Here is a 6,000-nt window from a genome sequence, read left to right as displayed (position 1 = left end):
CTTCCTAAGGTCCCTTTCGTACTGCTTGAGCAGGGAATTTCACACACAAGTCCTTTCTGTTTAATTTCTAGAGAATGTTCCTTGGTATTGATTGTGTCAAGATCTCATTTTCCCCCGCTGCTCACTGAAACTTCTTTAAAAATGCTCAAAAATCCTCCCCACTTAAGCTTCTCTTCATTTATCGCAAAGTGGAATGAAGAGCACTTTAAAAACAAAATTCACAGGCTTGTGGGCATTTGGCTAATACATTGTGTAAAGAGTACAGATGGGAAGATGGATTTTTGCCCGCTATCCTCTGCTGTTTCAGCTGTGTGCACCCAGGCACAGCCTGTGACAGCCCTGCATGGCACCAGAGCAGTACATGAGTGACACCCTGGTCCCTGAGAGCAGGAAAAGTGACTCAGCATCCTCTGATGCCTTGTCTGGTGACTGGGAAGGGAATTATCACAGCTTTTACTGACAAGGCACAGAGAAGATGTGAGGAAGAAGCAATACTGCATCAGTGTCAACAGCAATAGAGACGGCTTGCTTAATCTGCCAGTAGCCTGAGGTAGGGAATGCCACTGAAAACTCACCTCAATAATCTTGCATTTGGAGGCAAAGCCCTGTCAGTCAGCAGTCTCATTTGTGGCTTCATAGCTCTAATCTAACACTGAAGAAAAGCTTTATTAAAAGTAGCTGACAGCATCATTCCCTTCCTTGTCACCACCTCAGCCTGAATCCGTGTCTGTTACAAACACACTGACACCATCTCTTGGGACAGCATTTTCCAAGGAAGAGAGCTGACCAGTGCTGCCCACACCTCTCCTCCTCCTGCTTCCCCTCACTGCCTCTGAGCAACCCCTTACAGGAACAACAGCATCTAGCCAAAATGTACAATTTCAGGCCTGATCACCCCATGCTGAAATCACCCCAGTGAGGGGTCATAGCCCAAGGGCTGGCTCAGGCTTGCACCCTCCCTACTCCCAGCCACACTCCAAAAGGGAATGCTCCTCTCCTTCAGCAGGACCACGGTGGCACTGGCTGGCAGCACCCAGATGGATTTTGGTATGGAGCTGTCCTATCCCCTCCTGTCCTCATGTCACAAATCTAAGAAATTCAGTGGAGAATCGTGTCCTCGATGTTCCTTCCTGTCTTGGGTAGGCAAGTGGCAGGAAAGGTTCCCTGCCCTTTCTTTTTTCCCAGCTAAAAGACAAATGAGATTTTGGCTTCCCAGTCTTTGCCAGTCAAGGTCATTATGGAGCAGGAAAGCTCTTTCCTAGGGCAGAACATGGGTTTGTGTTGTATTTGCCGGGCTCCCAGACGAAGGGAGGAATGATGAATCTGACTCCATGTTCTCAGAAGGCTAATTTGTTATTTTATGATACTATATTATGTTAAAGAATACTAAACTATACTATACTAAAGAATGCAGAAAGGATACTTACAGAAGACTAAAAAGATAATAATGAAACTCGTGACCCTCTCCAGAGTCCTGACACAGCTCGGCCCCAATTGGCCAAAGAGTGAAAACAGCTCACACCAGAATCCAATGAAACAATCACCTGTGGGTAAACAATCTCCAAACACATTCCAAAGGAGCAAAACACAGGAGAAGCAAATGAGATAATTATTGTTTTCCTTTTCTTTGAGGCTTCTCAGCTTCCCAGGAGAAAAATCCTGGGTGAAGGGATTTTTCAGAAAATGTGAATGTGACAGGTTTGCCCTCACTGCTCAAGCTGACCTGATTTTGAGCTGAGCACGGCACATCTGAGCTGATTTTTGGTGGGATATCTGCCCAAGGGAAGAAGCTGTCTAAGCTAAAGTAGAATGAGGCCTTGGTTTACACATTCAATTTAGTTCAAGCTACTTTTTAATTAATGGTGATTAAAAATTAACAGTGATTGAAATATCAGAAGCTTTTAAATAAAAAACACAATTATATTAACACTAATAAATATAACTGACAGATGAACAAGGAAGAATATGAGCTGCATGGCAGACAAGGACCTCTCCAAGTCCAAAATTTCTGTGATGTGATAGTAAGAAGGTTTGTGACTAGCGCGTATTTTCAATAAAAGATTCCTCTTTTGTTTTAAAGAGCAATGCTTCTTTAAAGGTGATTCCAGAGTCTCTCACCAAAAATGTGTTTCTTATGAGCTGAATTAATTTTTGCTGACCTTAACAAATAGTCATCAGTCACCCAAAACACATCCCCCAGGGAATCAAACAGCCAGCAAAACTTCACATAGCTCTAGAATTTTTGTGTTTGAAGGATGCATTAAGTATTTCAAACAATTTCTGGGATGTTTTAGACCATAAAGTCTGCTTTCAACTGTCATAGATCATTGGCTCTGCTTCACAAGAGACATTGTTTAACAGGTTTATAACTTGCCTATAAAAATGTGCTCCAGGCTAAAGCCCAGTATAAAAAGGTCTCAGCTAAAGGGTAATTTTTTTCATTACAACTCTTTCCTACTTTGTTTAGCTTTTAAGATTAGAGCTGCCTCCAAAAACTCCCCCCTCACTGTAGGATTATCACCAATACTGGGGATTGATTTATGCTCTAAACTGCAGGGAAGGGAAAGGTAATCCAGATTTAGAAAAAAACACCACAAAACCATCAGCAAACGAACACCCCAAAAATGCTGGAACTCTGAGGTTTTGCATGGTCAAGGTTTTACATTTTCAAGGTAATTTGCTGGAACACATTCTTAAAAGAAATGTGACTTAGTGTGCACTTCAGACCATACAAAAAGATGTAAGGTAATTGATGTGTTACCATTTCAGACTGGGGCATCTGTAACAGGGTGCTCCATCAATGCACCTCTGCACTATTGAAAGTTTGGGGTTCCTCAAGACCTGGAAAAGAACCAGCTAAAGCTGTTTGTTCTGTTCTTTTCATACAATGCAGTCTCAGGGTCAACCCAGTGAGCGTCGCTTGGGCAAGCTCAGAAGTAATTTAACATTCTCAGAAGCAGAAAACATTCAGCCTAATGATAATCAGTGAAGTCAGGCCCAGGGCAAGCAAAGTTCAGCAACTTGAGCTCATTTTTATGTTCAATTATTTGGCTCATAAAAGCCAAATAGGTGTTAATGCCTAGGGAAGAACAGGAATTATTAATATAAAGTTATATGAAACTACCATAAAGAGACAGCATTGGGATTTGTTGGGTTTTCCCCCTAACAACTGCAGAAGGGATATTGTTGGGAAAAGCAGCCATATGCTTCTCAGTCTTCACCAGAGTGAAATTGCTGTATTTTTGCTAAGTTTCTGGACAAGTGGGCACAGCAGGGTAAGAACACTCAGTGGAGAACTTTTGCATCAGAGATCCTGAGCAGCCCCAGCTATGCTCTGGTTGTAACACCCACATCCACATCCATTTACAGGACAGCCTTTGGGGCCCTCTGTTCTTTCACTGCCTCATTGTTCTGGGCATAGAGGGTAGAGTTGCACTTCCTAGAACATCAGAGATACTGCTTCAGCTTTTAAGACACCCAGAGAAAACTGTCCTATTTCCAATGGTTATGTAAATACTTCAAATCCTGATCAGCCTCCTGCCCTAAAAACCTCAGAAGGGTGTTTTATGCTTCCTTCAGGATCATGTGGTCACAGGTGCTACATGTACAAGCCACTTTTTATATCCCTACAGTAGTATTTCCCTGATGTTCACTGCTGGCCCTGAGAGACTTGGCAGCCCATCCACACCATCACCAGGAGCTGGGGGTGTTCAGCCTGGTCAAGAAAATGCTCCAGGGAAACCTTGTAATGCCTTCTGGTACTTCAAGGGGCTACAGGGGAGCTGGAGAGGGACTTCTGAAAAGGGCAGGTGGTGGCAGAACTAGGAGGGATGGCTTCAAACTGAAAGAGGGCAGGGGTGGATTGGATACTAGGAAGAAATTCTTCCCTGTGTGGGTGGTGAGACACTGGCACAGGTTGTCTAGAGAAGTCGTGGATGCCCCATCTCTGGAAGTATTCATGGCCAGTTTGGGTGGAGCTAGTGAAAGGGGGCAGTGTGTTAGATGACCTTTAAAGTCCCTTCCAACCCAAATCATTCCATGAAACAGCTCTGTGATCCTTTAAGTATCAACTACAAGTGCAGAACAGCAATGTGTTTCCATGCATCAGTGACAGTGCTTTTGCCTCGCCCGATCAGCAACATTATAGAGACCATTGTGTACATCTTATTTTGCCCCAAAAATGCTCCAAAAAATCCCACAATCAAATCAGAATAATACCACAAAATCCTGTGGGTGGTGTGCAAAGGAAAAAACTTCTTAAAAACTTTCTGTAGAACCAAGCTATATTAACCTGGAAAGCAGCACTGGTGATGCTCCTTTTACTTTTTATATAATCACCAAGCTTTAAGCTGATAATCATTGAAATGAACACATCAACTGAAACAATGCATTTGTTATCCCTGAGTTGCTAGCCACACACGAATGACAGCAGTGGTGCTTTCACAAGTGCCACACCAGGCAGTACCTCAGGATTTACATGAGGAGGCCAACTTTGTCTTTAGGTTTTGAAGAATTACAGAAACAATATTAAAAGTTGAAGGCTACTGAAGTAGGGAAGAAGTTGGGATTTTCGGTGGCAATTCAACTTCATAAGAGTGGAATTTCCTGGTGATTAAGCCTTTTTCTGCTAAGTGAGGAGGACATAATTCTAATCACTGGGATGAAGTTACAGCTCAGCCCCACTGTGGGTGAGAAGCACGTATTTGATGCTCTGTCAGAGGGAGTTCTGCAGAGCCACTGCTCCCCCAACAACAGGCCTGAGGGGATGAAGGTGCCTAGACTGAAAATACACCCTTTGTGCCTAATTCAGTTTGTAAATCTCATCAGAAAGGGGACACAAGCACAGGCTCTATTTGTACTAACGTGAACTGAAACGTACTCTAAAGAAATGACTCATAGGAGAGACTCAAGGACCTGGGAGAAATTGTAATGCTGTGTCTAATTTTGGAAACCCTTCATGATTTGTATCCTCTTTCAATGCCAATGGAAATAATGAATGGTAATAGCAGGTGCACCAGCAAGTCCAGGCAGTTGTGACCTTTAGGAGAGGGATCTGGGATTTACAGATGACAAGATTCATTGCAAACACATCACACCACACTGAGCTGCTGATTTTCAGACTCACTAAGGTTTACTGGAATACCCCAACCCACACACCAATAGTGCAGCACCCACAGGCAGGGAAGTTTTACTAACAAATATCCCAGTCTGCAATTCTCACCAGTAACTCCTGAGACCCACCACGTTAACCAATATGATGTAAACTTATAACATTTTTCCTCATGAGACTCATCAGCATTACACATTGCATGTCTAATATGTCTAATACTAAGGCTTTTTCCTTGCACACAGACATAGTAGAAATATGAACGTGATGCAGAAGTGGACCACCTGATACTAAAGTCCAGTGCAAGTACAGGCTTCTGGAAAGCCAAATTAATTTAGGCACTCATGGAAGAGCTTGCTTTACTGCTGCTTTCTTTTTGAAGGCATTTACCTAATTCACTTGTCCACATCTCTTGTAATTCTCCTTTCCACATAAAAGTGAAAAATAAACCCTGGAGGCATCCCATTTGTGAGTTGAGACATCAGCTTTCACCATACACCTAAAGTATATTTGTGTACCTGCAGATGTACACAAAAAGCAAGCCTTCATTTAGGAACTACTTATTACCTGAACATAGACATACAGGATGCTGATTGATTTCTGCAAGCAATATGAACAATAAATTAGGTCTGGACTGGAAATGCAATGCAGCACATTGAAGCAGACTTCTCTGAGGCAATCTGAGAATCTTATCTGTCCCCATTTCATTTTAAAACTGTTGTTCTAGCTCTCCTAACTTCATCTCTGGCCTTTCTGGGTCCTGGAGATGGAGACATGCTTCAATTTTTTTTTTTTTTTTTTTTTTTTTTTTTTTTTTCCCCCAAAAAACTTTTTTTTTTTTTTTTTTTTTCCTGTCCCACAAAATACTGCATTTTTCTTAACATGTGTGGACA

This window comes from Pyrgilauda ruficollis, unplaced genomic scaffold, assembly GCF_017590135.1.
Source record: "Pyrgilauda ruficollis isolate IOZ18807 unplaced genomic scaffold, ASM1759013v1 scaffold119, whole genome shotgun sequence".
NCBI classification, from domain to species: Eukaryota; Metazoa; Chordata; class Aves; order Passeriformes; family Passeridae; genus Pyrgilauda; species Pyrgilauda ruficollis.
This window is presented reverse-complemented; position numbering follows the sequence as displayed.